Source organism: Microtus pennsylvanicus, chromosome 2 (assembly GCF_037038515.1).
Source record: "Microtus pennsylvanicus isolate mMicPen1 chromosome 2, mMicPen1.hap1, whole genome shotgun sequence".
Lineage (NCBI taxonomy): Eukaryota > Metazoa > Chordata > Mammalia > Rodentia > Cricetidae > Microtus > Microtus pennsylvanicus.
The window spans coordinates 30,978,616-31,006,354 of NC_134580.1; the positions used below are offsets into that span (position 1 = coordinate 30,978,616).

General features: G+C 44.6%; 1 protein-coding gene across 2 annotated transcripts in view; it reads left to right on the forward strand.

Moving 5' to 3' along the window:
* The first annotated feature begins 349 nt into the window (after nt 1-349).
* Nucleotides 350-27,739, forward strand: part of Scn8a (sodium voltage-gated channel alpha subunit 8) — a 177,063-nt gene continuing 149,673 nt past the window's right edge. Inside the window, exon 1 of one of the 2 annotated variants that reach the window (XM_075960706.1) lies at nt 350-431. The gene's annotated coding sequence lies outside the window, so the exon portion shown is untranslated. Of the gene's footprint in view, nt 432-596; nt 737-27,739 lie in introns of those variants that run through there. The other variant, XM_075960707.1, reaches the window with a different exon arrangement.

Here is a 27,739-nt window from a genome sequence, read left to right on the forward strand (position 1 = left end):
CACGGAGTTTGGAGAGGGTAAGGTGACCTCTAAGCTTTCAAACCCGAGGGCTGTCAGGGAGCAGTGTCTCTGCCACTCAGAACAGGGCCCTCTGTAACACCGGCTGCCTTTTGCTTGCTGTGTTAACAACTATCAGTTGACCAAAGATCAAGTCGTTCAGCCAGAAACTTCAGCTGCTGTGGCACGATGACCGAGTGTGTCCCGGAGCAAGGAGAGACTTGTCATTGACCAGGGCCGCAGAGCACCGGAGTCGACGCCGGTACTGGCGGGGCCGGTGGGGGCGTCGCGGGGGCGGGCCCGGGGACGCTGGCAGGCGCTCGGGCGCGGCGCCCCCTGCCGGCCGGGCTCCCGCGCGCATGCCGTCCGGAGCGCGGGGACGCAGGCCGGCGAGCCGGTAGCGAGAGGGCAGGCGGGCGGGCGCGCCCGGCAGGGTAGGTGGCCGCCGGTCGGGCGGGCGGGAGGGCGAGCGGGCGGGCGCGGGGGCCGCGGGCGGGGGGCGCGCGCAGAGGGTCGCGCGGGGGCCCGGCGGCGGGGGCGCGCGGCGGCGGGGGCGCGCGCGGCGCGAGTCATCAATTATGCAAGGGCTCGCGCGGCGCGGGGGGCGGGCGCGGGGAGCGCTCCAAGATGGCGCCCACCGCAGTCCCGCCCGCCGCAGCCTCGGCGCCTCTGCAGTCCGGCCGCGCCTCCCGGGCCCCGCACTAGGGCCGCCGCCGCCTCGCCCGAAGCCGCCGCCGCTGTAAGTCGCCCCGGAGCCTCTGGCCCGGCACCGCTCCTCGGCCTGGGCTCCCCTCTCGCCCCGGGACCCTGGAGCGGGCTCGCCCCTCTCAGCCCGGGGCTTTGCCGCAGAGCGCGCGGCGCGGTTCGCGGGCCACGGGGCTCACGGGGGTTCGCGTGGCCGTGGAGCGGGGTTTTGTCCTTCGTGTTTTGGACGGGTGTTTTAGAAGTCTACGGTGTTTGCCGGGGTTCCCGAGGAGCATGGGGGACCACCAGCTCCCACCCTTGGACACCCTAACCTCCAGGGCTCCGGGTCGCGCCGGGGGACACGGGCTTACCCCGGGCCCCCTCAACGGTGCAGCCGGCACCCAGCTCGCAGTGCGAGCCGGACCGGGGGTCTCGGGCTGCTCTGCAGTCCCTCAGCTCTGCCCCCTCCCCCAGTCCTAACTGAATCCTCCCTCGTTCGGCTCCACATTGCTACCAACTGCAGAAGCCGGGGGACTCCGGGGTTCGTGGGGCAGTCGGGACACCTTCTGTCCTTTACTCGACTGTGTCAGTGACCCTCTCATCAGGGTGCTCAGGGGCTGTGTGGGAGCCCCCCGCGACCTTCCTTGGCAGGCTAGGATTCCTACATCAGAGTACATCACTTTCAGAATATCCCCTTCCCCCACCCCCACCCCTACGCCACCCTTTGCAGAGCTTGCTCCTCTCCTTGCTCCCTTCCCTCCCCCACCTTACCACGGGCAGCAGCACCCCGGGCTTCTCGTTAGCGTTGGGATACAGAACTGTTTGCCCAGCTCCACAGCTTGGACCCTTCCTCTCTACTTCACTCTTGGTACCCTGGGGACCGCAAACCCTCTGCATTTCTCCCGAGAGCTCCGCTCCCTGCTCTCCATTGCCCGCAGCAACCACCGGTGGAGACTTGGCAGTTAACTTTCCGGGCGGTACTGGGGGCTGTCAGACCCCTTCAGCGTCCTTAGCTTCGAGTTCGGATGGCGTGGGAATCATTTTTCAGCCTGATAAATAGGAATTCTCCAAACTGTGCGTTCCTTCCAGCTACTCCACCCTATGCCCTCTCCCTCACTCACACTGCAGTTTTTTAAGCACGGGGGAATACATTTTATAACTGGAGGTTCCAAGATTCGCATCGGTGTTCATAAGCAATGTCATCTGATGGGGTGGAGGGGCATAGAAGAAACTTTGCATTGCATCTGGCCAAACTCAGGGGCAGGGAGAAATAATCACGCTGGAAGCTCTGCCACACAGGGGGAACTGCTTTTAGTGCACAGTGGGCACCCAGAAGGGCAGCAATCAGAAGCAGGAAGTGTGGGTAAGGGCCTTTAGGGCAAAGGGGGAATGCTTTTTCTAACTGTTTTCTCGAGTTTAAACCTAGAGATTCTTTGGAGAAGGGTTTGTGTGCTACGACTGGGGGATCTTTTAGCTTCCCAAGCAGATTTCGGGTGTGGTAGATTTTTTCACCGTCTCACAGGCTCTCTTCCCTTTTCTCCGTGTGCATTAGGAGATATGGGGGAGGGAGCCTTTTTTTCTTTCCTTAAAAAAATTGTTTTTTGATGTGTAATGCAAATGGCTGGACGGCATTACTACCAAGTACCAGGATGGCAGAACTGGGGATTCAGACTTAAAATGCTGACAGCTTTTAGCGTATTGTCAGTAACCTAGCTCTTGAAATACTGCAGCATTTTCCTTTGGAACTCATGACCCATCAGGCCTTGGGTTCTCCCTGAAAGAGGATTTGATTGCTGTGTGTGGGGGTAGCGACGGTTTGGTGTTCTGTGAGCATTCTGTCTGTCCTAGAAATGGAAGCTCTCTGGAGAGGGCTGCAAGCGTGTTCTGTGTTCTTAGAACATCTGATGTGTGTGGATGTGATGTTTCTTACTGGGTTGTGGTGGGTTTTGTAAAGCAATTCGTGATGATGCAGGCCACTTAGTTACTGGTTTCTTGGGGTCAGTTTGGGAGGCTGACTTTATATGCTTTTGGTTTTCATCTGAGGTTTTGTCAACTTTCATACAAATAATTGGAATATTTTCTTTTAAATTAAAAAATGATAATAGCTTGGGATATAATATATTTAAAAACAAACAGCCTTATAGTTGCCTCCTTGAAGGCGGACCCTCAGCAGTTCCTCCAACCCCCTCTCGGGCTTGGGCTTGCATTTTCTTTTGCTTTATTCTTGTACTAGAGGGGACCTGCTGTGGTGCTGAACGGACAGCTCCCAGGCCTGTGTGGCTGGAGTCACAGACTGGAAGGGACTGGGTTTGATGTAAGAGCAGCAGGCTTTCCTGTGGCTGTGATCTGCCTGGGCATGCGCAGCTGGGTTGTACTTGAGGTTGAAGGTCTAGTTATCACATTTTTGTTACTCCCACATAAGTCCTCATTTTGGTTTGCCCCTCAAGGAGGCAATGCTTTATAGACTGCAACAGAGCCATAGGTACATTCTGCTGACTGTATGATTTCAGCACATTTTTTTGTCATTTCAAATAGCAAGAAACTGTTAATATTGCAGTAATTTGGTCTTCGCCAGAAGTAATTAGATAGCAAACCAAGTTAAGCTGAATGTGAAGGGCATCTTTGCTAGGTTGGTCGGAACAGTGAGCTGGGAGAGGGACTCAGCAGGCTAGCTTGTGATCCATTGTGTCACTAGGGTATGCTAGTCTAAAAAGTGTTTAAAAATCATAGCGTAAGAAGGGCAGGCATGGAATCCAGCGTGTTCAGCCTTCTGTCTCACCCGGGAACCCTTCTTATAAGAAAGCTATGCTTTGAATATTTTGACTACCAACATGGATGAAACTAGTTCGTCCACTGTGGTTAAAATACTTTAATCTCTCTTGAAAGTTAGCATGTGTAACATTGAAGGACATATATTGGAACTATGTATGAGGCAAATGTCTTTCACGTGCTCGCTACCAAGAAAACAGACAACATTTTGTAGAGAACTGATAAGACGCTCTATGTATTTGGAAAGAATGCAAAGAAACATGGCTGCCTAAAGTAAGAAGAGGGTTCTGTGAATGGAAAGAAAGCTGTCGTTCATGTGCTGGGTTATGTAAGAAGTTCTGGGCAGCACTTGCTTTACTTAATGATTGTTTAACCCCGGAAGGCTGTCCTGAGATGGGCAGAAAACCCATCCTGTAGAGAAAGTGTTAACAGCCTATCCAGTGTGGAGGCAGTTACCACGGTTATAACAATATCACACACTGGCTGCAAAAACAGCTGGAAGAAAGTCCTCCTGACTTTTATGTGCTCAGCAAAAGCGATGACCATGTTCGAGTGCACTTTTTCAATTTCAAGGTGCACTTGCAGAAGTTACACGAGTCATGCTTGCTTTCAAACTGTCTTCCAGGTCCTTGAACTCATGCTCTATCAGACTCAGGGACTCAGACATTAAGTTGTTGTATTTCTGTTTACTTTCCCCCTTAATCCTTTAAAACATTTTTCAGAAAACGGTCTTTAATGTGGGCAAATTCACTCACATAGTAAACCCTTCTTTTAAAGTCTCTTGGCTAAAATGTAGCAAGTTAACTAGACAAATAAAGACAATGTTTCTCATTGTGGCTTGATGACTAGTGTCACCCAGTGAGTCTCAGATGTAAGGCACTGTGTTGGACATGGATACAGTTGCTAAATGGCACCAATTCAGAAATGATGCCATACTCAAACTGTGCCTGTGAAGAGCAAAAAGGAGGAAACAGGACACGGGCCTGTGGGCTTATTGATTGGGGAAATGTTGTGTGAGTGTTAGGTTGAGCTCAGTGATTTTTTTTAAAACCTAAAAAAACCCTTGTAAAAGGGTAGAAAATAAATATAGGAAAAGAAAGGAAAAGGGGGTAGGCCTCTGAAATTTTTACTGTCTCTTTGTGAAGTTATAGAAACACAGCTAGGATTAAATGGTATGTTATGGATTGAGGAAAAATGACCCAACCATTTGCCATAGTTACTTTTCATTTCATGTGTGTGTGTGTGTGTTCACACGCTTTTGAGACAGAGTTTCTCTGTAGCTTTGGAGCCTGTCCTGGAACTCGCTCTGTAGTCCAGGCTGGCCTTGAACTCACAGAGATCCACCTGCCTCTGCCTCCCCAGTGCTGGGATTTAGGGTTTGCGCCATCACCACCTGGCTATAGTTACTTTTCTTACACAGGGAAGAAAAGACAAGAGGTCTATGGGCCATGGAGTCAGACAAAATTAAGTTCAAATCCTGACTTGGCTAATTACTTGCCCTTTAACCTTGGGCAAGCTATCTAATTTCTCTGGGTTTCAATTGCCCTTATCTATAAAAATAGGAATAATAATGTCTACATTGCAATGTTTGTGGGGATTGAATAAAATCTGTTTCCGGGGTTTAGCAGGCTAGAGGGTATTTATATGTGTGTCGGATTTAGTTGTATGTACTGTATTAAGTTTCAGTGGCCAGAAAAGCAGACAGCTCCTGAATTTAATCTGGTTTAGGAGGTGGGGCTTGTAAGTGGCTTAACCTGAATGGACAGTCTTGGTCTCAAAGGAGGAAAAACAAACCACACCACGATTGCATTGCCAAAGTAATGCTTCTCTTGTTCCCTCCTGAACTAAGCTATGGTGGCTCCTGTCCACAAAAGAGTGTTTTAGCAACAGATCTAAAGACGAACTAGGCCTAGAAGTTGAGGCACCATTGTTCTCATATAAGTCAGTGTGGTAGAGTTTGAAAGGGGTTCTGTCTTTATTTTAGTTTTCTTTGTATGTGAGCTTGGAATGGCTGTGTCTGAATGGCTATCATCTTAGGATCTTTGGTTACTATTACTCTGTTTACCAAAATTCAAAGTATCCTTCTTTCTGGTGGTTTCTAGAGCTAGGTAAGGCAGGCTATTGTTTTGTTGCAGTTTAGGAGACAGTGTGCCCAGAAGGAATGAGGACCACGTAAGAGGTCATGTGCAAACTGCTGCTGAGGCTAGTTGATCCACACGTAAAGATTTCTTTTTTTCCCATTAAATGGTGTTACATTCTGATGTTCATAGAACCAAGTAAAATGAACAGTTTTGGTTTATTTTAAGAAATTATCATTATCCTAGGTAGCTAAACATATCTTAGTGAGTGGGCACAGTGAAAGATTCTGAGATAGGCAGAAGGAAGGCAGAAGGACCTCTGAAGGAGCATTTTGGAAGAGGAAGAATGAGGGAAAATGACCTGAAGTGTCAAGAAGTGGTTGAAGTAGCATACCTCTTCGTTCTGTACTTGCCCTACCCTTCTGTGGTGACCCGGAAATGCGCTCACACTGCCAACCTGTGTAATAACGAGGACAGTAGGGAAGTTTGACTCCTGGAGCGTCCTTGCCCATGTGAGGTTGAAGCTGGTGCAGGATTTAGAAAGCAGAGCTCACTGGGAACCGGTGCTGGAAGGGTGGGATCTAGAGCATGGGCAGTTCTTGGGAGCCATTAGGCTAGGAGGGCACAGGAGGAAGGGAATAATGGCCAAGGTTTTACTCGGGCATAGAGATGTATTACCATGAGGAAAACTGGTAACCTGAGGGGCTAAGGCAGTGGTTCTCAAACTGTGGATCTCAACCCTTTGGGGGTTGCACATTAGATATCCTGTTTGTTATATTTACATTAGGATTCATAACAGTGGCAAAATTACAGTTATGAAGTAGCAATGAAATAATTTAATGGTTGGGGGTCACCACAAAATGAGAACTGTATTAAAGGGTCGCAGCGTTAGGAAGGTTGAGAACTGCTGGTCTAAGAGATGTTCTTAGTTTGAGACTGAAGCTCTGATGGGCCTGGCAGTTGATTTGGGGTCATGTGTGTGCTCGCGCGCGTGCGTGCATGTATGTGTGACTGACACGTTATGTGGAGAGGTTTGGAGCATCTTTATAGCCTTATGGTGGTAAGGAGAGGCTTCCTGTGTCAATGGGGCTTGTCCAGGTGTCTAGGAATGGAGAACATGGAATCCCACAAACGTTCTGTTAACCGGCTCCTTCCTTGCCCTCTTGGTGCTGTTCAGATGCTGTTAAAGGCTCTGAAGTCCCAGGCATTGCAGACAGACAGAAAAGTTCTGAATTACAGTTACTTGTTTTCCTCCATGTTGATTCTTAACTGATTATTAGCATTTCCATCAGAGTGAACTTGGGGAGTAAGGCAGAGATCAGGACTGCTCCATCTGTGAAAAAACAGTCCCTTTCATGTATTATTTCTCCCTGTTTCAGTTGTAAAGACAGTGAAATACTGGCCTCCAGAAGCTTAGATTCCATGCGAACGGGTGTGAAATACCAGTTGTCTTCTGCGGAGCCGCGACCCCTGAGTGGATGCGGCTGTCTGCTGAATGGCTAGCTTCTTCTTCAGTTCTTTAATTAAGGATAGTGTTGTGAGCTCTGCTGCCACAGCCACTACTGTCTTTCTGCCTTGGCAATAAGCTGAATTAAAACAATTTTAAATGAAAACAAATTAATACATTTTTATTAGACTGCAGAGGAATATTAAGCAGGTTGGAAATGAGCCTAGCAGAACTTTCTCAGAGATCAGAGCACCTCATTGGCTACAGAATTCTCGACTGGATTTCCTAAGACTTGGTGTAGAGGTGTGAACCATTGTTTTTTTGGGGAAAATACCTTGAGTATAGTAGGCATGCTTTAAAGATTGGCGTTGGGCTGGGGAGGAAAGTGTTAGGATTATTCCTTAAAGGGTGGGAGGTACAGCGGACAAGGTGGTAGTAAGAGAAAGGTTCACACCTGTGACAAGGGGCGTACTCTCCCGAAGACTCCTGTGGGTCCTGCTCCGGACACAGCGCAGAACCTGAGGAAGGTGGAATTCTTATTAGTTTTGTTTACGTTTGATTTTAACTTTATGGCACATGTTTTCTTTACCCGATTTCCACGTTAGGAAAACTGGAGAGCATTTTCTTGCTTTATGGAAGACAGGACAACTTTTAAAATTTATTTTATTTTTATTTTATTTTATTTTTCTCTGTGTAACAGCTCTGGCTGTCCTGGAACTTCCTCTGTAGACCAGGCTGGCCTCAAACCCAGAAGTTCACTGCTTCTGCCTCTGAAGAGGTGGGATTAAAGGCGTGTGCCGCCACTCCCTGCTGGGGTAGGGTAGCATTGTAACCCCTCATTTTCAGTTAATATTCCAACAACTTTCCCACAAAGACATTCTTGGTGTTCTCTCTTCCATTCTACTTTAAACACCCACCTTTTGGATTTCCTTGTTTGAATAGTTGCTAGAGGCAGAGGGTTCAAAAATATAAAAGTCGAGCCATCCAGTATGCATTCCATAAGTACAGCCATGGGTGCTAGTTGTACACATACACACAGTAGCCCCTTCTGTCCCCCCAACTATTTCTGTTGGACTCTAGCGTCCAAACACCAAGAAGGAGTCGCCCCCAGAGACCATCTCACACACCACAGCCGATGCAAAAGCATGAGGATTTTATTAATTCTGTCATGACAGGGTCCCCCAGCATTTGGGAAGCCGAGGGACCCCGAATAGCGGGTAAAGTCTACTTTTAAAGGGGCCACAGAAGCAAAGGGGGTTATTCTTTGACTATTCTGATTGGCTTATTTGAAAGGACTATTACCAATAATTGACTGGAGAGCTGTTGCCAGATCAGATGAGGTAAGAGGTCATTTTGACCCCGTTTCCCAGTGGACTGAACCAAAGCATACGTATACGGGTAATTGTTCAGGAACTGAGTACGTGCGAGTGTAGCTGTTAGGTCCTTGGTTCCCAGGGGAGGAGGGGAAGCACTATGGCACAGAGGCTGAGAGGATTCAAAAATGGCTTCAGGATTGTCTTAAAGTCTTACATTTCTATCTTCTTTTAGAAAGGCTATTTTTTTTTAAAAAAATTGTTTTGTATGTATGGGAGTTCTGTGTGCATGTATTCTGTACCATGGACTTGCATGGTGCCTATGGAGGCATTGGATCCCCTGCTACTAGAATTACAGACTGTTGTGAGCAGCCATGTGGGTGCTGGAAATTGAACCTGAGTCTACTGGAAGAACAGCCAGGCTGTTCTTAATGGCTGAGCCATCTCTCTAGCTCACTTAGAAGGACTTTAAATAATTTGACAATTTGATCATTTATTCTAGACTATCTTAGATCAGTCCTTTCTTTATGATATACATATTTCTTCTATATTTTCCTTTTATTGATGAAATTTATATTCTACTGTTTTGGGTTATTTAATGTAAAAAAGTTGGTGTTTCCATTAGAGACTTCTTTAAAAAAGTGAGTGTAGAGGAAGTCGTGGTGTTGAAAAGTTGTGAAATGACTAAGGGAGGAGAGTGTAACAGGTACTGAGAAATGCATGAACAATCCCTCACATTCTAGAATCTTCTCTGGTTAAATAAGGAGAAAACAAAATATTAAATAAGAATAGGTTTGCATTGGAAAGGGTTTAATTACCAGCTGAGTGGTGTGGTTGGCAATGAGTTAATAAGTTGAACCCCGCCCCGCCCTGCCCCGACACAGTCTCAGTCTGAAGCCACTGTTCTAAAACTCACCATCTAGTCCAAGCTCACCTGAAGCTCATGGCAGTCCTTCCGCCTTAGTGTCATGAGGGCCACCAGGCCTGTCTAGAAAGTCAAATTTTCAGAAAACTTGAAGGCGGTTTGATGAGAAGCAGCTGTTGGAAGATGTGTGCTCTGGGCTTGCTGTGGTGCACCTGAGAAGGTGAGGCTGTAGAGTGTTTGGGGAGCTGTGCGCAGTCCAGGTGGCCTGATAGAACCCCCAGCTGCAATTAAGCCTGCAAAAATAGTAGTGAGTTGGGCAACATGAGCACAGGCGATTTAGAGGAGTACCAAGTGACTCACGACAAAAGCCATGCGCCATGTAGCAGCATTTACAGGATGGCAAGAGCAGGATGTGAACAGCCAAGTGGTTGGCTGTTTGAGTTGGCCTCGTTGTATGTTGGTGAAAGCGCAGACTTGTAATTATGTGAGCAGGATGGACAGGAAAGAAAGTAAATAGAACTTTGAATATGTGTGCCACGTGGATTTTTTTTATATTTATTTATTATGTATACAATATTCTGTTTGTGTGTATGCCTAAAGGCCAGAAGAGGGCACCAGACCTCATTACAGATGGTTGTGAGCCACCATGTGGTTGCTGGGAATTGAACTCAGGACCTTTGGAAGAGCAGGCAATGCTCTTAAGCTCTGAGCCATCTATCCAGCTCCCCACATGGATGTTTTTGTGTAGGAATTGTTTTCTGATTTTTAAATTGCTTTTCTAAAGGGGTTTCTCCCTGTGAGCTTCTGAGGGTTTTTGTTTTGTTTTGTTCTTTTTGTTTGTTCGTTTTCTCTTGGGAAAAACCTGTCTCTGAACTTGTTTAATTCTTAGACTCTCCCTGGTGAAGACTGTCTGATCTTTTCTGGCAGGGCTCTGCTTTATGTTAGAGTTCCTCTCCATTTTTCATTATTGCTTTAGTTAAAAATTTCAAGTTGCACTTTATTTAATGTGTGAATATGTACATGTGGGGGTTCATGTGCCATGGTGCCCTTGTGACAGTCCGAGGACACTTGAGGGGCATGCTTCTCTCCTTCCACCATATGGGTGTCTAGTCTCCAGACTTAGTGGCCTTCACCACTGCGCCATCTCCTCAGCCCCCTTTCTCTCCCCTCCCCTCTCTTTAGTTATGATTGTTGCATATCTATAACTTGTTGAGTCCTTTTCATGTTCCCCTATGTTTTTTGGTCTGAGTGCTTGGTATTGGATAACCAGTTAGGGGCCGATCATTGGTGGTTCTTCTCCCAGCAGTCATCAGTTCATCTGAGAGTGGGGCCCCCATCCACACTGGCATGTCCGCTGGTGGTGTCAATTGTTCAGGTTAGTTTAGGCAGCCGTTTGTTCAGATTTCAGTTTCTGTCTCTGGCTCGTACGATCTTTCTGCCCCCTGTTCTGTTCAAATACTTTTAAACTATTTTTGTAGTTGTTTGGAGGATAAGGACTAAGAGTCATGCACGTTTCCTTAGGCTGGCGACTGATGGAGAGCTTTGTCTTTGCTGAAACGGTGGATTTCTTTCTTTCTTTCTTTCTTTCTTTCTTTCTTTCTTTCTTTCTTTCTCTCTTTCTTTCTCTCTTTCTCTCTCTCTCTTTCTTTCTTTCTCTCTTTTATTGTTTCCTTCTATTCCAGGTAGACATGAATAAAGGCCTCTGGAAGTTTTTTTTATAGGTAAGAACGAGGGAAGAGGCAGAGATCTTATTCATGCTGGTTCTTTCCATTCACGTGTTGAGTCTCGAGCTGTGGATGTCAGGAGTCAGACCTGGACTCGAGTGTAATTAGCAGCACAGGCACTGGGGAACTCGACCTTGCTCTTGCCTCTCCTCGTTAGCAGTGATCTTCAAATAAGAAAAGAAAAAAGGAAAGAGTATTTGGAATATCAGAATGTGTATACCAAAATAATAAAACACATTTAGAGAAAAAGCACACCAGAAATTTGCTTCATTAAAAAAATAATCTCGCCAGGCGGTGGTGGTGCACGCCTTTAATCCCAGCACTCGGGAGGCAGAGACAGGGGGATCTCTGTGAGTTCGAGGCCAGCCTGGTCTACAAGAGCTAGTTCCAGGACAGGAACGAAAAAGCTACGGAGAAACCCTATTTCGAAAAATCCAAAAGAAAGAAAGAAAGAAAGAAAGAAAGAAAGAAAGAAAGAAAGAAAGAAAGAAAGAAAGAAAAGAAAGAAAGAAAGAAAGAATCTCATTTGTTAAAGTATCTTTCTCTTTTAGACATTTGAATTGTTTGAATCACTTGACCCCCTGCAGATTCCTTTACATCTACCTTTTTGTGCTCAGACAGTTGACAGTGGCCCCCGAGGCTGGCTGTGAAGCCTGGAGGACAAGCCAGGTTCATGAGCATGATGTAGAGGGATTTAGCACTCTGGGTAGCGGTGCACAGCACTTCCATAAGGAGTGACTGTGTTTACGTGGTGTGCTTGCGCCTGCCTCCTAGTTAGGATATGCAGCCCACAACAGCTAAACAGTAGCGCCCTGTGAAGATGCTCTGGAATGCGCTGCACAGGGCAGGTCCACTTAACTGCCTGCAGGGAGGAGGGGGCAATCTTCTGGGTAAATCTCTGTGCTCTGGTGCAAGGAATGAATATTGAGCTGGAGGTGTCTTCCAGACCTCTTGTTTGTAGTATTTCTTCTTTCTGGTCTCTAGGAAAGGGGGACAAGGGTTGTGACGTGTACTGTTTCTTGTAATAACAGCGCAGTGTAGCTTTCACTTACCTACTGGAAGATTCCCTAATCAGTGACCAAAGAGTATGATTTAAAAGTTGTTTTTGTAGATCCTTAGCATCAAAAAGTCTTCAAAAGCTTTACAGGGCAAAGCAAAGCCCTTTTTGTTCCTGTGTGCTGAATAGATACTAAAGCCTTGCTATCGGTTGGCCTCAGTGGTCCCTGTACCCATCTTAACCAGAATATACTTAGTCTGACTCTTGAGGGCTGATGTGCTTTGTACTGCTGGTAAGTGATGGGCTACCTTCAACCTTGTAGCTTCCAGGGCTTGCGTGTATGGTTTATCTCCCGTTCATTGGCAGCCTGCTTCCTGGTGTCTGGTTAAAGTGTGAGTTGGAAAAGCCCAGAGTGGTGCAGGAAGACCTGTGTGGGGATTTGTAAGACCAGTTCATTCATCCCTTGGTTGTGACCTGTTCCAAAAGTTTCATCAACGAAGTAAACTCCTCGTGACGCAGGAATGTGTCACTTTCCAGCGGGACTCAAGACCAGCAGCAGCTCCAGTAGGTGCTTCTGTTGAGGAGTGTGGCATCGTAGGCCTTCCCTGAGTGTTTGGAATTCTTTTGTAGACTCTGGTGTATAATTATAAAAACCAGTGGTGAATCTGTGGAATCCAAGGCATGATGGATGGTAGTCCAAATTTTGGGCAAGAAAATATGTTTTTATGACCAAAATTGAGGGATTAGATCCTTGCACTGTAGTTTAATCTTCAGGCCAACAGTGTACCCAGGACAACAGGAACTCTTTACAGTCCGTGATCCTTCCTGGTAGGGTTTTGTCCCCAGAGAAAGTGGTTACCTTCTCAGGAATGGATTCAGTGTGACTTGTGTTTGGGAAACCTCTGACTTAGCTTAGAGACAGTGAATACGTAGTTTTCAATTATTATGCCACATGGCTTTGGTTTTCGACAGCAGCAATGAGAAGGACATTGTTTCTGAGTTGATAAATGTATTGATTTATGTAAGTGCAACTATTGTCAGGACAGAGTGTTGGAGGAAGGCCACTCGTTCATTTCCTGGCCTCCCGGCAACTCTGACCCAAAATGATCACACAGAAACTATAATATTTAAATCGCTGCTTGGCCCATTAGCTCTAGCTTCTTATTGGCTAACTCTTATCTTAATTTAACCCATTTCTAGTAATCTGTGTATTACCACGAGGTCGTGGCCTACCAGCAAAGTATCAGGGCATCTGTCTCCAGTGGCAGCTCCCTGGCTTCTCTCTGACTCTACCTCCTTTCTCCCAGCATTCAGCCTAGCTTTCCCCACTGGCAGTAATCATAGCACACAGAGGGGATCCCACATCAGCAGAGAAGGGCTCTGCTACTCTCAGAAGCCCCTCTTGTCGTCCTTTGGCAGTGTCCCCAGTCCATAACTTTTGCAAGCCCTGCTTGGTTCTCCATTCCTATAAGCCTACCTTTCCCAAATGTGGTAGAGATAGACTCGTACCATAGCATCTAACTTCTTGAGCCTGGCCTCTTGTTCAGTTTAATATCTTGGTAATTTTTGTTGTACCAATCAGTTCTTTATTATTGGTGAGTAATATTTTACTGTATATAATTGAATTGTTTGCTCCATTGTATCTAACATTGTATTTAATAGTTTGCTTATTCATCCGTGGAAGGACATTTGGAATGTGGGATGTTTCTGGCTTTTGTGAATAATGGCTGCTGTACAGGTCTTTGTGTAAGCCCAAATCCATATGACTCAGAGGTAGATCCTAAGACTAGGACTGCTGACCTGGGTGTGGTGGCACACTCCTTTATCGCAGACTCGGGAGGCAGAAGCAGGCAGATCTCTGAGTTAGAGCATAGCCTGGTCTGCAGGGCTACACAGAGAAACCCTGTCTTGAAAAGCAAACAAACAGTGGTAACTGCTGGGAAGTATAGTAAGTGTATGTGTGTCTTTTGGGTTGTATAGTGTATATAGGGTGTGCATGTGTGTGCACACACCAGTTTGTGCACATGTGAAGGCCAGGGCTCAACATCAAATGTCCTTTATCATGCTCCACCTTATTTCCTGAGATGGCCTCCCCTCACTGACTGACTAGACTGGCTGGTCAGCCAGCTCCTCCTGTTTCTGCCGGCAGTGCTGGGCTCGCAGGTGCATGCTGCTGTGCCCAGCTTTTTATGTGGATGCTGCAGGTCTGTCTCATGCTTGCATAGCAAGTACCTTAAGCCACCAAGACATTAAGGATAAAGCTATTAAGCTGCCTTCCAGTGTGTACAGCGTTGTGTGTCCACGAGAGCTCTGTATCCACGTTGGTCACATTGTCAGGCTTGGTTTGGTCATTGTTCCTTGGTCTGTGCCCCTCCCCTGCCATCTTAATATCGCGTTCAGTGGTATTTCATTGTGGTTTCAGCTTGCAGTTCTCCAGTGGCTAATGCTATTAAATATCTTTTCACATGCTCATTTGCTGTCTGTATATTTGTGCTGAAGTGTCTGTTCCGATATTTTGCTCATTAAAAATATATTGGATTTCCTATTGTGAGTTTTGTTTTTATGGCTTAAAAAAGTCTTTCCTTAGCTTGATCATTTGGACCTATGTTCTCCTAGTGCCAGCATTTCTTTTTCTTCTTTTATAATGCAAATTTAAAATTTTTTGATCAAGTACAGCTTGCCCATTTTTCTCTTTTATAGAGTGTATCTTTAATGACATTTGTAAGCCCTTCTTGTCTACCCCATGGTGGTCGTCTTATAGTGTTACACCTAGGTCTGCACCATGTAGGTTTTCTTTGCTGTATTGTTCTCAGAGTTGCTCACCATGGTGGGGTGATTACCCTTTCTCTATGGAGTTGGTTCTGCACCTTTTCCAAGTCAGCTGGCTCTGTGTGGTTTTTCTGGGCTGTTCTGTCCTGTTGCTGTATGTGTGTGTGTGTGTGTGTGTGTGTCTTCACATGCTGCTCTTGGTAACCGTACTTTACAGTAAGACTTTGTCAGGTTGTACAAATTTTCCAGCTCTGTTCTAGTATTAACATTGTTGTGGAAATCAGAATTAGCTTGTATATATCTGCAAAAAGTCCTACAGGACTTTTGATACGAACTGTATTAAATCTATAGATCAGTTTGAGAATTGATTTGTTTAACGTATCCAGGCTTCTCATCAATTTGTGTGACATATTTCTTCATTTATTTGGGTACCATTTGACATTAGAATTTTGTTGGCTTAATTTTTTTCTTATTATATTTTATTTATTGGCATGTTTGTGCATACGTGTATGCATGTGCGAATGTGTGCACACGTGTGCGTGCACACCATGGTGCATTTGTGGAAGACAGAGGACAACTTGTGGAAATCAGTTCTCTCCCTCTCTCATGTGGGGCTCTGGGATTAAAGTCGGGCCTTTAGATTTGGCTGTAGTTGCTTTTACTTATTGTGGTTTAAGCATGTAGATTGTGCACATTTTAAGTTTATTTTTTAACTAATAGAAATGTTTTTATTTTATGTTTCAGTTTCTAATTCATTTCTTGAATGTGGAAACAATGGATTTTTTTTAAAAGGAGAACTTGTGCCTTACAGCTATACAAACTCATTGATTCTAGAAACTGCTGTATGAGTTTCTTGATAATTGAATAGTCTGTGAGAAGTGACAGTTTAATTTCTTCCATTTGGATTTATATATCTTTTTTTCTCTTTTGTTGCAAGCATCTTGTAAGATGGGGATGCAAGCCTTCTTTCTGCTCTTAGGAAAAAAGTGCCCAGTTTTTTACCATTACGCTGGCTCCTGTAGATGCACTTATGAGGTCAACTTCCATCTCTTGATAATGTGTCAAGAATGGATATTCAGTTCTGTCAAGTGTTTTCTTTTTTCTCTGTGTGAATTCACACAACCATGTATTTCTTTTCTTTGCTAATACATGATCTGCACTGCGTTTCAGACATTGAAGTCTTTGTATTCCTGGATAAATGGCCCTTGTTTGCAGAGTGCTAGTCTCATTTTGTTGTACCAATTTGTTAAGATTTTGTTGAGCAGTGTGTGGTAGCACATTCCTTTAATCTCAGCACTTGGGAGGCAGAGGCAGGCAGATTTCTGTGAATCTGAGGCCAGACTAGTCTATATATTAAGTTCCAGAATGGTCAGGACTACACAGAGAAGCCCTGTCTCAACAACAACAAAAATAAAATAAAATATTTTGTTGAATTTTGCATCTACTTGAGAAAATTAGTCTATACTTTTTATGTTTTTTTTTTTCTCTTTGAATTATCTTTGTCAAGTTTTGGTGCTGAAAATATTAGCCTTTGGAGATATTCCATCAGATTCCTTCACTGACTATTGGGTAAAGGGCAAGAATATGACTCAGCAGGGGCAGTGCATGCCAAATAAACCTGAGGACAGAGTTCAGATGCCGGCCCTAGTGTAGACTCTGTGCACTGTGTGACTGTAGCTGCAGAAGGCCTGTGTGACTCTGTGCACTGTGTGACTGTAACTGCAGAAGGCCTGTGTGACTCTGTGCACTGTGTGACTGTAACTGCAGAAGCCAGGTGTGACTCTGTGCACTGTGTGACTGTAACTGCAGAAGCCAGTTGTGAGTCTGTGCACTGTGTGACTGTAACTGCAGAAGCCAGGTGTGAGTCTGTGCACTGTGTGACTGTAGCTGCAGAAGGCCTGTGTGACTCTGTGCACTGTGTGACTGTAACTGCAGAAGGCCTGTGTGACTCTGTGCACTGTGTGACTGTAACTGCAGAAGGCCTGTGTGACTCTGTGCACTGTGTGACTGTAGCTGCAGAAGGCAGGTGTGAATCTGTGCACTGTGTGACTGTAGCTGCAGAAGCCAGGTGTGATTCTGTGCACTGTGTGACTGTACCTGCAGAAGGCAGGTGTGAGTCTGTGCACTGTGTGACTGTAACTGCAGAAGCCAGGTGTGACTCTGTGCACTGTGTGACTGTAGCTGCAGAAGCCAGATGTGACTCTGTGCACTCTGCGACTGTAACTGCAGAAGGCCTGTGTGACTCTGTGCACTGTGTGACTGTAACTGCAGAAGCCAGATGTGACTCTATGCACTGTGTGACTGTAACTGCAGAAGCCAGGTGTGACTCTGTGCACTGTGTGACTGTAACTGCAGAAGGCCTGTGTGACTCTGTGCACTGTGTGACTGTAACTGCAGAAGGCCTGTGTGACTCTGTGCACTGTGTGACTGTAGCTGCAGAAGGCAGGTGTGACTCTGTGCACTGTGTGACTGTACCTGCAGAAGGCAGGTGTGAGTCTGTGCACTGTGTGACTGTAACTGCAGAAGCCAGGTGTGACTCTGTGCACTGTGTGACTGTAGCTGCAGAAGCCAGATGTGACTCTGTGCACTCTGCGACTGTAACTGCAGAAGGCCTGTGTGACTCTGTGCACTGTGTGACTGTAACTGCAGAAGCCAGATGTGACTCTATGCACTGTGTGACTGTAACTGCAGAAGCCAGGTGTGACTCTGTGCACTGTGTGACTGTAACTGCAGAAGGCAGATGTGAGTCTGTGCACTGTGTGACTGTAACTGCAGAAGGCCTGTGTGACTCTGTGCACTGTATGACTATAACTGCAGAAGCCAGGTGTGACTCTGTGCACTGTGTGACTGTAACTGAACTGGCTTGAGACAGCTGACCTTGTCAGCTGCCCAGTTTAGCTAAAGTGGCAAGTTCTAGTTCCAGCCAGAGACTTTGTCTTGAAAAACAAAGTGAAGAGCTGCAGAGATGGCTCTGTAGGTAATAGTGCTTGCTGTGTTACCTGAGTTCAAATCCCCAGCCCCCATGTAATACCTGGACTGGGGAATGTACACCTATAATCCCAGCACTGTGAAGGGTGGAGGCTGCAGCTTGCTGGCAATAGCCTAGCTCCAGATTCAGTCAGAGACCCTAGCTTAAGGGGATAGGGCAGAAGGTGATAGAGCAGTACATGTGATTTCCTCTTCTGCCCTTCAGTGCACACATGTGTCTGTGCATACATGTATGGGTCTACCACACACATATTCACACACACAAAATGAAAAAAAAAACTTTAAAAATATTAAAAACTTGGTAGATTGTGTTAGAGGGAGACATTCAGTATAGATTACCATCCCATCCGAGGTCCATGTACACGCATGCACACACATGCACATAGACATGTGTTTAAGTCCCCCATCTCACACATACAAATAACTCAGAAAAAGAAAAATGTAGTTGGTAGATTTTTCCAGTAAAACCATCTGTATTAGTCACTGTTATATTGCTATGAAGAGACACCACAACCATGGTAACTCTTATGAAAGAAAGCATCTATTTGGGGCTTGCTTGCAGTTTCAGAGATTTAGTCCATTATCATTGCTTCAGGGAGCATGGTGGCATGCAGGCAGGTGCTGGCTGGAGCAGTAGCCAAGAGCTATGTCCTGATCCATAGGCAGAGAGAGACACTTTGGCTAGGCATGGGCTTTTGAAACCTCAGTTTCACCACCACCCCTAGTGTCACACTTCTTCCAACATGGCCACACCTCCTAATCCTTCTAATCCTTTCAAATAGTGCCACTCCTGGTGGTAAATCATTCAAATATATGAGCCTAAGGGGAACCATTCTCTTCCAAACTACCACACTATCTGAGCTTCAGGCTTTTTTTTTTTAATGAAGGTTTTCAATTACAAATTAGATTTAAATAACAATCTAAGATACTTAGGTCTTTGGAGTGGATATTTTGTTGCTTTCAAGGAAGTGGTTCACTTAATCTAAGTTGGCCATTTTACGTGTATACACTTTGTTGTTGATAGTTATGAGGTCTATAGTGTGTCTCTTTCATAGAAAATTCTCATATTTCTAATATGTAAATTTGCTCTTTCTCAACTGGAAGAAACTTATATTGTTGATTTTGATCTGTCCATCTTCTTTCCATTTCTTCTTCTACCTCTCTCCTTCTTCCTCTTCCCTCTCCTTCCCCTCCCTCTCCTTCTTTTGTGAATTTTTGTTTTCCTTGAGACTTTCTCTGTGACCTTAAATTTAGGTGTGTGGTTTGGAATTTGGGTTATTTTCCAGTCTTTCTGTCTTTCTTTCTTTCTTTCTTTCTTTCTTTCTTTCTTTCTTTCTTTCTTTCTTTCTTTCTTTTTTTTTGAGACAGGATCTCTCTATACAGCTCTGGCTGGCTGGCCTCAAACTCACAGATCCACCAACCTCTGCCTCCCGGAGTGCTGGGATTAAAGATGTGCACCACCATTGCACTGTCTAATTTCATTCCATCATACATTTTATATGAGTTCAGTGCTTTATAATAAGTTTTGTCTTTTGAGCCAAAATAAGGTCTGTTTTCTTGACTGTCCCATATGTACTTGGAAAGAATATGTGTTCTGTTGTCAGGAGAGTCATCTGTGGATATTAGTTATACCCAATTGGTTGATGGTATTTTTCAATTTCTTTGTATCCTTGGTTATTTTTTGTCTGCATATTTTTAAAGATGTTTTGTTTTTTAAAGATTTATTGTGTATATGATGTTCTGCAGAAGAAGACACCAGATCTCATTTATAGATGGTTGTGAGCCACAGTGTGTTTACTAGGAATTGAACTCAGGACCTCTGGAAGAACAGCCAGTGCTATTAACTTCTGAGCCATCTCTCCAACCCCTGTCTGCTTATTTTAATGATTGTGGAGAAAGGAAAATTGAAATCTTTAACTATAATCACGTTTGTGTACTATTTCCCTCAATTTTATCAGTTTGTATATATTGAGGCTCTTTTGATATATATATATATATATATATATATACACATATATAAATACATACGCATACAGTTTAGATTTTTTTGACTTTTTACGATTGACCCTTTGTTCTTATAATGTCTCTTTGTAGCCCTGATAATTTTCCTTGCTTTGAAATCTGTAATCTGATACTATTATATAGGTGCTACAGCTTTCTGATGATTCATACTTTCATAATATTTATTTTATTCCCTTTTTTTACTAAAAATGTCTTTTTATTTTGAAGTAATTTCACACTCATAAAAAGTTTCCAAAATAGTACAGAGACAGCTCCTGATTCCTCTTTACTTAGCTTTCCTTAATTTATTAACCTTGATACATTTATGAAAACCACGATATTTACATTGTTGTAATATTATATTACTAAGTAATAGATTATTTTCTAATGGTGTCCTTTTCTGCTCCAGGATCCAGTCTTATAATTCGCATCCTTTTTAGTTTTCGCCTGCATGTCATTGTGTTTAACATGGGTTTTCTAGTAGACAGCATATAGTGTTTCCTTTATTTTTTGTGGTTCAGCCTATGTCTCTGTCTATTTCTGTCTCTTTTCAGTATGGCAAAAGTGCTTTCTGTATGCTGTGCCCTCCTCACAAAGTGTGAGTGTATGACACGGTGCTGTTGACTTCAGGGGCAGTTTCTGCAGCTCTGCTCCAGAATTTATTCATCTTGCTGAACTTAAAATGTATACTTCTTGATTAATAGACCTACATGACAGTTTCTATTCTAATCAGTTTGTTTTGATCATTTACATTTAAAGTAATTGTTGACGTTTAATTCAGGTATACTGTTTTAGTGTTTTTTGTTTATTTTGTGGCTGTTTCCCTTTCATTTGGGACACACATGTGCAGATGCACACACTTGCACAGACACATATATATGCACACACACACAAACATTAATTTATATGCGGGATTTTAGATTTTATTCTTTTTTTTTTCTTGAGACGGGGCTTCTTTGCATAGCCCTGGCTTTCCTGGAACTGGCCCTGTAGACCAGGCTGGCCTTGAACTCAGCGCCTCCTGTCTCTGCCTCCCTATGCTTACTGTATCCCTTTGCATGGCTAAACTTAATACTTTACTACTTTAGATGGAATGCTGATGTGTTAGTTCCTCGAGGGTCTTTACCTTGTGTCTATTTCTGTTGAAATAGCCCATAATGTTGGACTTTATACTTTGAATCCTCATTCATATTTTTAAGAACTTAAGAGAAGTAAAATAGACTCTATTCACACAGACAGCTTTCATTTCTAGGTTCCTATCCTGAAGTTCTGTTTCCTTGTCATTTCATTTTCCTTTCACATGAAGTATTTTTTCTTTTTAAAGCCAAAGGATGTGGATGAGGAAAAGCAAAGCAGTGTCATTTGAAACCACTGATAAAGAGCTTAATTATATGATAGTATGTGAAACAACTGTGTTTAATATTTAATATATGAAATTTTCTTTATTCTTGAGGATATCATACATATATGCAATGAAACATGATTATGTTCACCCCTTGGTTTCCCCCTCCAACCCTTCCCAAATCTTCCCCATTATGGCCCCTTCCAAACTCTGTGTGTGTGTGTCCTGTTTCTCTGTCTTTTCCTCTCTGATAACCTGTGTGTGTGTGTGTGTGTGTGTGTGTGTTGTGTGTGTGTGTGGCCATCCACTGGAACACGGAGAATCTACCAGTGACCATACATTTAAAAAGTAATAATTCCCCTCCCCCACAGCAGCTATCAGGGGCCAGTAGCTTGTCAGTAAGGGATGGAGTCTGTTGGGACTTTGCCTGGGTTAATCTGTAACAGATCTTCAGGTGCTTCAGGTGTGGTGTGTGCCAGAGCCAGTCAACAGCACTCCTTCATAGCCTCAGCATCGGTTACTGCCTCTGGGTACCTGTTTTGAGTTTTTGCACTTATTTCCCTGGACAATGACTACAATCTGTAATATGAAATAAAACTACTCTCTCCGAAGTTGCTTTTGATCACTGTATTTTATCATAGCAATAGAAGCTCTCACCAAGACAGAAATTGGTAGCAGGTCATGGGGTTTTGCTGTGACAGACCTGACCATGTATTTTTGGGAGGATTGTGGTAGTATTTGAACTTTGGACTGGAGAAGCCACTGAGTGCTCTGAACCAATTGGACTGTCTTGTGGGAGAATGGAAGATAAAGAATGTTGAGAGTAGTGCAGACAGTGGGGCTTGTAGTTCCCAAGAGAAGCGAACACTCTACCGGGACTATTTATGTGATATACTGAACTAAACCACTGAAGTGAACCCTTTGCTTTTCTGGACAGTTGATACTAGTCCGCAGGGGCTAAGGATTCTGCTCTGATTAAGAGATCAGCACCACTGAGGCAGTCTTCTAGAAGGTGCTTTCTTAGAGCTGCAATCCAGAGGGAGTCAGCCAATTCTGGATCTTGTGATAATGTGTCAAAGTCTCCCTTGTGGGGTTCTGAAGACATGGCAGGGTCATGGAGAGCAGGTAAGGTTTGGCACTGTGAGAGACCATTGGAAAATGTGCAGCCTCAGTTGCATTGAAGCCCCAGGACTGAAGGGGTCATGGGGAAAAGCTGAGGCTTGGCACTATGTGGCAGGGTCAGACTCCCCGAGTGAGCCTGGGATGTGTAACATGAAGGGGCCTGTTGGGGTTTATGTCCTGCCCAGTTCCCCACAGCTGGCAAGCCCCAAAGAAAATCACACAGAGATCTCCATAAGTTATAAAACTGATTGGCCCATTAGCTCAGGCTACTTATTGGCTCTTGTAGCTTATATTAACCCATTACTCTTATCTATGTTAGTCACATGGCTCGGTACCTTTTTCGGTGGTACAGATCACAACCTGCTTCTTCAGTGGTCTGCACAGGACTGGTGAGAAATGGGCTTCCTCCTTCCCAGCATTCTCCTGTTCTACTTTCTGTCTGGTTTACTCACCTATACTTCCTGCATGGCCAATCAGCATTTATTTAAAACGTGATTGACAGAATGTGGACAAGTCTCCCACACCACTTCCCCCTCTTTTTTTCTTTTCTTTCTTTTTTTTTTTTTTTTTGAATTTTCGAGACAGGGTTTCTCCGTAGCTTTTTTGGTTCCTGTCCTGGAACTAGCTCTTTTAGACCAGGCTGGCCTCAAACTCACAGAGATCCGCCTGCCTCTGCCTACCAAGTGCTGGGATTAAAGGCGTGTGCCACCACCGCCCGGCATCTTTTTTTTTTAAACAAAGGAAAATATCCATAGTCCATTTTTTGGGAATGTGGGCGTAGTATTCCAGGCTACTTCCGGTTGGTTGGGGGCGCTAATAATCTTATAGGGACCTAAAGAAAATTTAGAATTATGATCAAGTCCTGACTGTAGTATCCTGTGAGTCTTGATCATCTCAAGCAGCATCTTGAATCTGTTCTGGATGTAGAACTCTGACATCTGGGCCATGTGTTCCTACTGGAGATTTCTCAGGTGGTCTTCCTTGATCGAACCTGATTTTTCTTAATTCAGAATGAATCCACAGCTTCTCATTTCCTATGGAAACAAAAACAAAATCTCTTCTCCAAAGTAACATACCTTTTGACTTCAATTTTGAAGTCAAGGTATTTTCAAAATACCTATCTTGAATTAGTTCAGCAGCATTTATTAACAAAAGTCTTCTAGCAGCTGTTGCTCCTTCCTCAGCATTCAAACAATTCAAAGAGAGCATAATAGCATACAGTATCAAGATTCTCTGTATATTTTTCATCTTTATGCGGCTTTACTTTAACCTCTATTTCTTTTATTTTTACTTTTACTGTTTGAGACAGGTTCTCTGCAAATCCTTGGCTGTCCTGGAATTCCCTCTGTAGACCAGGCTGTCCTTGAATTTACAGAGATCCTCCATCTCTGCCTCCCAAGTGCTGGGATTAAAGGTGTGTCCTACCACACGTTGAAGTCACAGAGGTCTGTCTACCTCTGTCTCCCAGGCATTGGGATTAAAGGTGTGTACCACCACACCCAACTACTCTCTTTCTTTTTTCTTTTTTCTTTTTGGCTAGGACTTCAACCTCTTTTTTTTTAAGCCTGCATATATTTTTTAACACACTGTAAACCATTTAGAGGTTTTCTTCGACTTTGAATCCTTCTTTTATTATTTATCTCTCTTTTTGTGACCACATGAGTCTTTAATTTACCAAGAAACATGGGTAGGATTAAAGCTGTGGCTTTGACAGCTAGATCCAGCCCATTCCTTAGCTTTCTGTGATTCCAGCCTCATGGCAGAGGTCCCAGCTGTAGCCATGTTCATCGCCACAACTCTATGGCATTTCAAGGTCCCTGCCAGCAAGCAAGCTGCAGCATTCTGCTCACAGACCACATTCAAATGCTCCATAGTCAGACTGCCTGCCTGAAAGAGTCAGAGTTTGCCCTGGCAGGACAGACCAGAAAGCCAGCATTTTAAAACAGCGCAGCTTTTTTCCTGCTACGGCTGAAAACTGAAAAGCATGCAGTCAGCTTTTCATCAACACCATTTAAGTGTTTTGTGGCAGGACCTCTTAAAGAGCTGCAGGGTTTTGCAGCTAAAGCTGAGTCAGAAAGCCTCTCTTAGATGAGAGTGCTTGCTTGCCTGTAGCAAGCAGAGCAGCCCTGAGAAATTGCTGCTACCAAGAAAACATGCTTTACTCTATTCTTTCCCAAGCTTTCTCAGGCTTTCTGTGGATGCAGTTATCCACGTTGGGTGCCATTCTGTAACATGAAAGCCAGCTTGTTGGGGTTTCTGTCCCACCCGGTCTCCCAGCCGTTTAGTCCCAGAGAAAATCACACAGAGTCTGCATTACCTATAACCTGATTGGCCCATTAGCTCAGGCTTCTTATTAGCTCTTGTAGCTTATATTAACCCATTGTTCTTATCTATGGTAGCCACAGGGATAGGCTACCAGGGAAGGTGCAGCTCAGCTTCCCTGCAGACCGGAGCGTTTGGGAGATACCAGGACCATGGGACGATCACTAAATACAGTGGCAGCTGTGTTGTAGTGGAGCTGGCTTGGGCCTGTGGGTCACTGTGACATGCCCCTTGGAGCCCAGGCAGTCTTGACCCTAAGCTCCACAGTGTGACTTGAGTGTGACTGTGCCCTGGTTCTTCCCTCTTTTGTAAGGAAGCATGTAGCTTGTTTATGATTTTACAGGAGCTACAGTTAACTCTGGAGCTTTAGAGAGAATTTGAACTTTGAAAGAGATTGTGGCTGTTTTAAAGAAAGTGAACCTTCTTATTTATTTATTTTGTTTTTTTCGAGACAGTGCCCCTCTTTGTAGCCCTGGTTTTCTTGCAACTCACTCTATAGACCAGGCACTTCAACCATTTGTCCCAGGTTATGCCAGTTTTATGGCTTATGCTGCGCTGCTTGGCAGTCAGAGGACTACTTGCAGGAGTTGGTCTCTCCTTCTGCCTTGTGTGCTACAGGGGTCTCTCAGATCAGCAGGATTGGCAACAAGCACCTTTATCCACTAAGTTTTCTCACTGACACCTTCGCCTTTTAAAAATGGTTTTTAAAAATTACCTTTTATTCTTTGACAATCTCTTACATGTATTTTGGTCATTTTAATCCCCATTACCTCCCTTGTCTGCTCACATTCCTGTGTGAATCCCCTCCTATTTTGATGTCTCTTCTTTTTTGTTTTTATGTGACCGACTGATTTAACTAGGGTTGCTTGTATGGGCATGGGTGGGGGTTACTTACTGGAGCACAGACAAGTTACCAGTGTGGTTACCACTGAGGAAAGTCTCCTTCCCATCCCCAACAATCATTAACATCCAGTCTCTCCTCAGGGAGGGTGGGGCTGCTGTGTCATGGCTGCATGGAACCTAGAAGGCAGTATTTGTTGAATATTTCATTGGGCAGCTAGTCAAGTTAGACTTCAGCGTATCTTTTGTATCCATGGGCTAGAGTAGGCCTTGCTTAGTTTTTAAGACCTTAATACCTGTCAGTGCCAGATCGGCTAGCAGTGCACTCGGAGCTCAGCTGGCAAACCTCTGACATACTCTTTGGGGGAGGCTGAATGGGATACAGCTGCAGTATCAGAGTTGACAGTTTTGCTGAGTTCCTTCTTCCTGTGCCTCAGCTTTCCCTGTCCAGTGGTTTCCCCTTGCAGCTCCTTTACCTGGAAATCCTGGGGTTTTGTCCTCCAGTTCTGTCTTTCTTTTCCTGAGGCCATACATGAACCACATGACAAGAGGATGGGAGAGAAAGTATGGGGCTCTCCCTGTGCCGTGGGGATGTAGTTCTCCTGTCAGAGAGTCCCTTCTGGCCTGACTGTGTTGTGGCAGGAAGAAGTGCCTAGTGGGATGCCCCTCCCCCCACCATGTAAGGGGCACTCTTTCCTGCTGCTTGAATCACAAATGAAGGTCTGTGAGCAGAACTTTCTGTCTGCATCTGGTGTGGAGTTTGTGTTTCAGTTGACTTTTGAGTCCAGCCTAGGAGATACTAGCAATGAAAAACAAGCCAAGGAACAATAACAAAAAACCCAAAGTAACAGACAAGAAATCTACATCTTCGTAATGCTTTGAGATTTTGATTCTCTTTCCAAATTACTTACTGTCAGTCACTTTTCAGTCTCAGGTCATCCTCTGTCCTGGTTGTACTTGGATTCTCAGTGGTATCTGGAACCAGACACTGACTCTTTATTGAATATGCTGTCACAAGAAGTAGGCTGCCAGTGAGAAGGGCGGTGGCTTTGAGGCTGCTTAACCCTGAGAGACTAAAGGACTGGACAGCTGGCCCTGCAGTCCCTGGTGGAGGACACATCTCGATAATCACCCAAAATCCTTTGTGTTTGTTTTGGAGCTAGGGTCTTTATATGTAGTCCTGGCCATCCTGGAGCTTGCTTTGTAGATCAGCCTGGCCTCTGTAAGAGACCCACCCGCCTCTGCTTCCTGAGTGCTGAGTTGAAAGGCGTGCGCCACCATGCCCGCCTTCACTACTTTTTAGCTTTTTGGTGTAGATTTAAAGTTCTTGGAATAGATAAACCTGCTCTTGGTACTGAATTAGAAGGATAAACATGGTTTCAGTCTAGACCCCCACCCTCCCAGTCCCTCTCCTTTAGGCAGCTGCTTTCCAGCTCTTCCTGTGTTTATAGAGTTTCTCTACATCACATGAAGAAGGTAGGGGGTGAGGGGGTGAGGGTATCAAGCATGGGCAGCCGGAAAGGTGATGTCTCTGACTCTGCCTTACTTACAAGCCTGGGAGTCTTTCCAAATTGGTGTCTGTGGAAGCTCTCCTTGCTGTAGCAGCTTGACTTGTTGGCGACCATGCATTCCATCAGTATATGTGTTTACTTAGGAAATACTTATTCTAAATATCATCTTTCATTATTATGGGACATTGTGTAGAATATCCTTGTACATGTAGTTTGCATATGTGATGCTGTATGTATGGATATGTCTATATGTGGATATAAAGTCATTAGACTAAAGATGTATGTCCTTTTAAATTTACCCATGTTAATATATTTCATCTGATTTCAAATAATGCATCATGTTAAGCCTTGGTAGAGTAAGGACTTTTAGAATGGGTACTAAAAACCTTTTTATAATCTTCAGGCTCCTAACTCTGGTTCTAGCAAATCTTTTACCAGGAGTGTTTAGAAAATGAAACATGGATTAATGAATTTCCCCTCTCTTCTGGGAAGAGACATGCCAGCAGCTGTGAAGGAAACACAGCACAGTAACCACCCAGAGCAGCCAGGAGAGAAGGCTGTGGGGAGAAAGTTTAGATATCCAGTTTGGTTGAACAGTTAGTACCTAATTCTCAGACACTGGCTCTGACTCATTCTTCTGAGGAACTGTGTCTGTCATATGCTCTTGTCTCTACAGCCATGTCTGTCTCTGTCATTTACTATACTGACCATAGAATAAGAAGTCCTGAAAAGTAAAGATCCCCTTTCCCAACCCCTCACTTGCCTGATGTAATGGTTTTGTACAAGAAGCTGCCTTGAAGAAGCGTGATACAGAGACCAGAGCGGCACCATTCAGGACCTTGCTGCTTATGGTGCTATTAGGACTCAGGTCTTGCTTGGAAAATCTGAAATACAAATTTTCCTGATAAGAATCCTCTGACACTATTCATGGGACCCCCTCCCCCTCAAGACTGATGTGAACCCTCTGACA